Source organism: Hermetia illucens, chromosome 4 (genome assembly GCF_905115235.1).
Source record: "Hermetia illucens chromosome 4, iHerIll2.2.curated.20191125, whole genome shotgun sequence".
Classification (NCBI taxonomy): Eukaryota; Metazoa; Arthropoda; class Insecta; order Diptera; family Stratiomyidae; genus Hermetia; species Hermetia illucens.
Window position 1 is genome coordinate 161,740,007 of NC_051852.1, and position 9,074 is coordinate 161,749,080.

Genomic DNA, 9,074 nt, shown 5'->3' on the forward strand with positions numbered 1-9,074 from the left:
TATTAGACTATTAAAAAAAATTGATGACAACCCGAATTCTATTGAAATCATCAATAAAACGACATAAAAATCTATTAATTTCGAATAAAATATGAAAGGCTCCGTTGTATTTCGTATTACTAGTTGGTATTAGTCAGTATTAGAATTGTATCTAATGTGAGCCAATCTGTATCTAATGTGAGCCAATATGTCAAGATCAAAATATCCCCAATTATGTGCGAAAGAGTATAAAAGCGCGGCAGTACGTCCTATGTACATCTGGCTCTGGCCATACACCTATCTATACTACACAAAGATATACGAGTATCTCAATCTGCTATTTTTACCTAAGTACAATTCATAGAATCAGCTGCCAAATTTCCAAACAATACACTTATTTACTCGCTTTGACCGACTTGTAAGACGTCCAAATGATCTAAAGTCTTAGACAAGATTATGTATAGGCGTTAAGCGAGTGGCTTCCAACAAAAGATTCCGACATCTATAGTGGGCGTCCGGGTCATTAGCCTAGGAAGTGATCAAATAAACTCACGTTGTGTGCAGCCGCGATAGGAGTGATCCAGTCACCTTAATGTTGCGAATAAATTTATTTAAAACTAAACTAGAATGAGGAGTAAATGCCTGAAATTTCTGAGAAACGTAGAATCTCTATAAATACTCCAGGCCTGGCCGAGTGACCAAGAAAGATACATTTTCGATTCGAATACCCAATAAAAGTATCATTGATATAACTTCATTTCACAATCTCCTTGTGTAATCGCCAAGCGTGGCATTACATAATATCCCCTTTATACCAGCAATCACACGCAATTAGCAACGCACTAAACACTCATCGTTTACTATTCAAACAAATCTCCACAATGTGATATCACACTACGCTCTCAGAATCAGTCACCACCACCCAAGCTAATATCCAGCAAGAAAAGATGGGATTCACACTTGATAAAATCTGTAGGCAAAGCTTATTACCGTTTTCTCGACTCTAACAAAGTTGTCACAATTCACTGCGGTCAAAGCGACGAACTGAGCGACTGACCAACAGATTCAATCTAATGATCGGTGCACTATCCGAATATCTAATTGAAGGGATATCTAAAATTAGTTTTTCGCGAAGATACTTCTCTGTACATATGTACGGTGCAGCGGCGAAACGTTGCTACACACGATTTAATTGCCAGAGGTAATGGGTGATATCACAGCACGGAATTCACTAATAGCGGCAGCGGCAGTGTTAGCTTTTCTATGAGTCGAGTTCTCGGTGCGCGAAAGTCCAACGCCTGGTGGAGCAATTAAGCGAACGTAATACTGCTAACTCGACGAGCGATCAGGAGGGAAGCTCACCCCAGACTGGCCGCCTACAATCTGCGACTGAAATACTATTCCTCCATACTAGATACTTATAATAAGTAATATTTTTAGGATAGTGAAGCGCTTGTATGATAGAAGAGATCGCACATGCTGTGTTTGATTCGACAATTTTTATATAATCAAATGATTATAATGGAAAAATTCGCTAATAATCTGATTAACTTTGCAATAATTAGTAGGAGACCGAATGTCGGGCGCTTCAGATGTGAAAGGTTTTGCAGCTTTCCTATGGGAAAAAAAACCTTTCTCACTACACATAGGATACTCCAAAGGAAGCCAATCGTATAAAAATTTAAAAAAAAAATACACAAAAATATAAAAATTAAAAAAAAAATATTAATCTCCCGCTTTATAACTTTTATACAAAGTGAATATAATTTAATAATATTGGAGACGTATTTATAATCCGACAAGCATTGTTTTAATCCTGAAACTACATAGGTTGGATCTAGGAGCAGATCTCAGGACCTTTCATACCCCTCTAAATATTTCAGAAAGGTAGGGGAAAACTTTGCAATTGGAACTTCCTACCGCTACTCGAGCATCAAAATTCCTCCAATCGCGGTTGTTGAGCCAGTTGATAACGCTAGAGTTATCCAACCGCAGAACGTGTAGCGAATCCAATTTTTTTCTGAAACCAACACCTTTTTAATTTTATATCACTAACTTATTTTCTAAGAATATGAACCTGAATGCACCTAAAAGTAGTAAAACAAAACCTTATTAAGATCGGTCAGACAGTACTGTCTGTCTGTCTGTCTGTCACACCCATTTTTCTCGGAAATAGTTGAACAGTTATAGCAATTGATATCCAATTCGATGGAAAAGTGGGAACTGTGAACGCTCACGTATACAGTGAGTTACATCATTCTACGTCAAATTTAAGGGGGAGTCCCCATACATTAAAAAGGGGAGTGTAATTTTTTTCACCAAATATAGTTATCTAGGGTATCAAATGGAAGGTTCCGGTTAGTACTTTCCGAAGCCGGTCTTATTTTTGATATTTGCTCGAAAGGTGGGGAGTGCAGGGGTCGATAGCGATCATTTCTTTCGCGGACTCATTCTCAGAAACTACCCAACTGAAAAATCTTAAAAAAAATCAAAAGGCTATCACTGTATGGTGCCTAGGCTCCGATACCACGCCGATACCTGTTTCCTATATTTTATGTTATAAAATTCATACAATTATATGCCACTAAGAGTGCCCATACCTTCGGCTTAAATTTATTTTTTATAAATGGAAACTACGGAACTAATGCATGTGATGCGTTCGAGACAAACGTCAAATTGAAACAAGGAGATGGGCTGGTACCTCTCTGACAAACGTCAAAATGAAACAAGGAGATGGGCGGGTACCTCTGTGTTACAATTTAGCACTTGAATAGGTTATACAAAAATTGTCTGTGCATGCAAAAGGCTGCTCTATAAGTAATGCCAAATCATCGCATATGCTGGCAATATAATCATCGTCATTTCGCAATCTTTCACATTAGCAAAAGAGATTCATAAATACCACGAGAAAACAGCATAGTAAGTAAAACCATTTTTTGCCGAGAAGCACTGGAGATGCGGCTTTTTAAAATTTCTTATCGACTTTAAAGCCGCCTATGATAGCATAGCCAGTGTAAAACTGTACACGGCCATGAGAGAATTCGGTATTCCGACGAAATTAATAAGAATGACTAGGCTGACCCTGACCAATGTGCGAGGCCAGATAAAAGCAGCAGGATCACTCTCAAGACGATTCGACATCAACAACGGTCTACTACAAAGGGATGCGCTATCATGCGTCCTCTTTAACCTGGCCCTCGAGAAAGTGATGAAGTGATGCTGAGGTAAATGCAAGAGGTAAGATCCTCTTGAACCTCCCCAATCCAACTACTGGCCTATGCTGACGATATCCACATCATGGGAAGAACCACCCGAGACGTACAAACTGCCTTCATCCAGATCGAGCAGGCGGCGCGAGGTCTTTGGCTGCACAACAATGAAGGCAAAACAAAATATATGGTGGCAACGTCAGCACCGAAGACGAATCAACCAACAACATCAAACCGCACTGGTCAAACAGGAAGAATAAGGATAGGATAATACAACTTTGAGACCGTTGATAATTTCTCCTATCTAGGGTTGAAAATCACAACCGATAACAACTACGATGCGTCAGCCAACAGAGCCTATTTCAGCTTACAAAAACTGTTCCGCTCGAAACGTCTCACCATAGGGTCAAAGTTCTTACTGTACAAGACAATGATCTTGCCAGTCCTCATGTATTCCTCGGAGACTTGGGTTCTTAGCAAGACGAATTGCGAACTCTTGGCCGCGTTGAGAGAAGAATCCTCCGAAGAATTGTTGGCCCCCTACATGAGGATGGACGATTCCGTAGCCTACATAACGACGAAATCTATCTATCGCTGACCGTCCGGTTGCGGATAGAATTCGCCTCAATAGGTTACGGTGGGCGGGTCACTTAATCCGTATGGATGAGGATGATCCAGCCCAGAAAGTCTATAAGGGCAATATCTATGGTAGAAAAAAAAGATGGCGTTGGTCAAGACGGCAGACAGCTTTTAAGGATATCGAATTGGTGGACCCCGGCGCAAAACGGGGATATCTGGAGTTCCTTATTAAGGCCTAGACCGGATACCGGTTGTTGCGCCGTTGATGATGATGATGATCGAGGATGGCTTGTAACTGTTCAATCGGGCTCTGCGGCGGAGTTTCCGTATTATATAACAACCATTCCTATTTGCGGTCGTTGTCCTGCTTGAACCGGAATGAATTCAGTAAATTCGTCACACTCGACCGCAGATTACGGCGCAATATATCGACGTAGTCTGGAGCTTCCAAAATACCGTCAATGCGTTCAAGCTTCCCTACACCTGCGGCCGCCGTACAGCCCCAAACCATCACGTTACCGCCCCCATGCTCCACAGTCGGTTGTAAATTCTGTACTTTGAGTCCTATATTCCGAACCGAACATGTTAAACTTACTTTCATCTGAAAATATGACTGTTTCCCAGAATTCGAGTCGCTTCATCACGTATTCTTTCGCGAAAGCAAGTCGTTTCACCCGATTTTGTTCTGTAATGAGAGGATTCTGTCACGGCAATCGCCCATAAAAGTACGTGTCAGATGACCATCGTTACTGAGAGCTGTTGCCACATATTAGATCAATTCAGGTGCACTTCTAAAGGGGTTTTTGCGCAAATTCTCGGACGATATCTGTCTTCTCACGATATGTTAGCTTACGCGGGCGGCCACGTAGCCTATCGTTTTCTAATTTTCAAGTTACGTTATTCACTTTTATTACTCCGCCGATTGATTTCTCAACAATCTTTGTAATTTCGCGAATTGTTTTCCCCACTTCACGCAACGTGACAATACGCATATGAGCTTGGAATTTTGAGGCCTAGATTTCGTATGCATGCACTGCTGCCTATGTTTCACCCGGTATTAAAAATTATCATCAATTTTGAAAAGTACTGATTGCGCCTTTTAATTTGATACCCCACTCGACCATATTCTATGAAAAAAAAATTCAAACCCCCCCTTTCACAAGTGTGGGAAATCCCCTTAAACAACGTGCAAAATGATGCCACCTATTTTATGTGAAAGGATTCATAAATGACATTCATTTCCGAATACAAGCAGCATTTTTTTAGAAGTTCTTCAGGAAAAAATTGTCATTGGGGTTACTCTGAATAATTTTGAAAAATAGTATGGTGGTGGTTTGCACACGAGCAAAAGGGCAAAATGTTATATCGGAGCCAACCCAAAGAGGAAAGGTTATCATTACTTTATAGAGTTCTGATAAATTTCCAAGAGTTGCTTGCTGGCAGCTTCGGTCGCCAGGATAAATCCATAAGACCTATACATTTGTATTGTCGGCTCCGAATATATTAACTCAAAAATTCGACATGGATATGAATTATAATGACCCATTGCAGCGTATTCGCGAGAAGAATGGTCTATGCACTAGAAGGAAGGTGTAGTGGCCGCGGCTTCGCGACGGGAGCGGAATCTCATTCGCCTTTTTCTGAATTAATTTGCTCAATAATGTTCGCCGCAGATTGCACATTATTGAATGCATTCGGGCGAATTAATCTTGACAGAGGGGAATGATTTGCGGATCCGTAGGCGTACCCGCATGTTGCTGCAACATGAACTCAACAGAGTTCAAAACGAACGTAGCGGCATGGGGAGCGCTTCTTGGCTGATCAGCTGGACTGCTGGGTGAGATAGGAAGGAAGTTTTGGGATTGGCACCGGAGACAGACGGAGCATCTGGTGGTAAGGTGTAGCCTCTGTCCGGACTCTGGAAGCGAATCTTTCCCACATCTACATAGCCACGAGTGTAAAGGGATACGTTGGAGCAGAGCAACTTGCTGATGGTTTTAAAGGTGCCGATGGAGTTGTTATCCCAACGGGCGTGCCACGTAAACTCGAGGTGATTGGTTCAACACCAATGCTGGGATCTTTCGCGATTTGACTTCTGCCATTGCGGACAATTATCCAAAGGCTTTAATTCTGATTATTACAAATCCTGTGAACTCGTGTGTACCAATTGCCGCAGAAATTCTAAAATCCAAAGGAAAGTACTATCCCCGTCGTCTCTTCGGTATTTCAACTTTGGACATTGTCCTTGCTCGAAAATTCATTTCGGATTCATGTAAAGTTGAGGTGAATACCATTGATATTCCGGTGATCGGTGGACATTCTGGTGTTACAATTATTCCGGTGATATCACAATGCAAACTAGAAGTGTTGTTTTCCCAACCCGATCTTGAGAAAATCTCAGTGTGCATCCAAGAAGCTGGCATAGAAGGGGTGAAGGTTAAGGCTGGTGCGAGAGGAAGGCTAAAGCGATTTTGATCTGTGCCCGTTCCTCGGAACAGCAAGTGATTTAAGAGATTTTGGTTAAGAGTTTGGTAATACAAGAAGCGTGGTTCATTGCTGACCGTACGCATCAAAAACCAGCCATAGAAGCAACCACGAACTCTAAAAGGTTTTTTTTTAAAAAAAAAAGGAAGATGAAGTAGTAGATTATATAATTATGAAATTTATATTTTAATGTCTCTAAATATGTTTAATCCACAAACAGAATCAGCATCACCATAAATACGCACCACGCCAAGCTCGGAGTGAATCAACGTGTAAGTGTTAATTTTTTTTGATTGGATCCCATTTCTTTTCTTTTTTTTCACCTTTTTCTTTAATTTAATTAAATTTTTCTTTTCATTTGTATATTATTATTTTCAATTTTCTTTTATTTTTATTTTGTTTGGAGTGAATCAATATATCATGAATAGTGAATAATTTTTATTGATTTAAGGACTTCCTCCCTCTCTCTTCCTCCTTGACCCCGCAAAACCTTTATAGGGACATCTTCTGAAATAATGGCCTGAGGATGCCAAGGAAGGAAGGGAACCTCAGGGACCGCGCCTCAATCACGATCTGAGGCGGAAGAAACCATGATCTAGATTGTGATCCATCGTGATCTTCCCTCTCGATCGCGGGACTCGGGTTCGGAGACTTACGGCTCCATGCGTGCGGTCGAGACGTTTTTTTTTTATTTTTCAGTTTTTGCTCGCATTCTCGTTTTTTTCGTTAGGCCGTCGCGAATTCATTCGCCTGCTGGCTATTTTGAAATCCGGTGCGTACCCACGCATCGGTATAGACACGTTCATTTTGCATTAGTGACACGTGAGGGATCAAAGACCCCCCCCCCCACATTCCCGAGCCTGGCTAGCACAGTGGCGTGCAAGATCGTGTCGACCGAGTACTTTGATGGAGCTTCAATCTTTGCGGGCGGACCTTCACGGTCAATTTCGCCGACTTTTTAGGTTTCTGGGATAGCTCTTCCCTCTAGGTCGTTCTCGACCAACTAGGATGATCGTCTGATCCTCCTATTCCCCTTAAGTTCATTACAAAGGATTAAGTCATTCCTCAAAATTAGTGTGGTCTAACATCCATAACTAGGCATGTACTCGTTTATGGACCGTCACATTTTCTATATATTTTTCGTTTTCTACTATTTTTTTCCCTTTTATAATTAGCTAAATTTTAATATATGATTATTTAAATATTTTTTTTGTTTTTTGCATTTGGATTTGTTCCTTCTTTAAATTGATTTTGTTATTAATTGAAAATTTTGCGGTGAGCTTACTTATTAAATTAAATAAATTAAATAAATAAAAACCCTGTGTCAGTTACAAATGGAAAAAATAACATTTATTCATAAATAATAATTCAAAATTATATAACCCAACAAACGAGTGAGAAAAATTTGAAAATCATCAGTTAGGGTCAGTTTGACCCCGAGTGTGTTCAGACGCGTGCCTGTTTGAAGGTTGAACTAAAGTTGAAAAAAGTTTGCTCTTATAAAATTTTCATAGGGCTTGTGTTTCGTCAAACAATTACAAACATATTCTATTTTCTAGAGTCAAAAACCAAGCCCATTGAAAGGAGTGAAGAAAGTGGATTATACTCCTGGACATGGTATTTTTCCATGGGCCTGAGCCGGGAAGGGACTAACAAAACCAGATTGATTGTGTAATACTGCGAGAAAGAGCTGGCGGCGCAAAATGTTAATCCCGGTTTATTTTAAAAGATTCATGAATTGTTGATGGGTGACTCGCATATAGAACAGTAAAAATAATCGTTCTGATTGGAGCTAACTATAAACTCAATTCATTTTATAAATTATTTATAAACAAAAATATCTAAGACAACGTGTTACCTACCTTCAACTATGTACGTATGTTGCTATTATAATAGTTATAAAAAAACTAAAATTGGCTCTAATTAATCACACCGGTAGCGTCAGCAATCTATATATCAAAAAATCATATAGTATCTGGATACTACATAGTCTTACTGAGTTACACCTACACAAAACTTCGAAGATTCAAAGTATCTATATGTAAACCGGCTCAGACTCATTTCAACGACTTTGAACTTGTAGCGCCACTACTAGAATTGTGTCATACCCATCTCCCAAGGGTGAACATAGACACATCCACGCTAAAATGGTACAAATATGTGGAATCACCCATTGTGTCAGCACGCGCACGCTTCGATCATATGTTATAGATAAGAAGTATCTATTACTACATGATTGGTAAGTGTTCTTGAAAATACTACGCCAAGTATCAAGATAACACGAAATAGCCAGCCAAACGTTCATTGTTGGTTTCTTACTGTTCGAGAAAGTCAAAATGATAATTTATATTAATTATCTTATTCTTCAGTTACAGATTTAAATTTCTTTAATATTAATATCTTTTCTCTAGCCTCCTCGCTAAATATTTATAAAGGCAAACTCTAGAGATACGAAAACGTGTCTCCCTTTTTCTAATATTCTATCTATAGATGAACTTGAGAGGGCATCCAACTTTAGTGTGACTTTCATTTGAGCCAGAAACTCCATTGTTTAGAACGTTCTCGATTATTTTAATTACTTTATAAGAATTAGTACTAATTCAATTTCAGGGTTATAGAAAGGAAAACTCGGATTCGGGGTGAAAATTTGTGCGGACCATCCGGAATGGACTATCTAATTTATTTTTTTTAAGTTTCCCTATTACAGGCCCACGATGAAACTCCGGGACCAAGGGCACCCCCCCCCCCCCTCTCGATTTGCCTTATTGGCTTCAATTTATCGTTTCTTCACATCTCTGAATTTTTTAAGTGATTCATTCCGTA

The 9,074-nt window shown here is 39.8% G+C and overlaps 1 protein-coding gene and 1 pseudogene across 2 annotated transcripts in view; one reads left to right on the top strand and one right to left on the bottom strand.

The window, feature by feature from the left end:
* LOC119654345 (glycerol-3-phosphate dehydrogenase, mitochondrial) overlaps window positions 1-1,335 on the bottom strand; it is a 55,016-nt gene extending 53,681 nt beyond the window's left edge. Inside the window, exon 1 of one of the 2 annotated variants that reach the window (XM_038059685.1) lies at window positions 970-1,335. The gene's annotated coding sequence lies outside the window, so the exon portion shown is untranslated. The remainder of the gene's footprint in view (window positions 1-969) is intronic. The other variant, XM_038059684.1, reaches the window with a different exon arrangement.
* A 3,953-nt stretch (window positions 1,336-5,288) lies between these two features.
* On the top strand, window positions 5,289-6,488 carry LOC119654143 (annotated as a pseudogene).
* The last annotated feature ends 2,586 nt before the right edge of the window (window positions 6,489-9,074 follow it).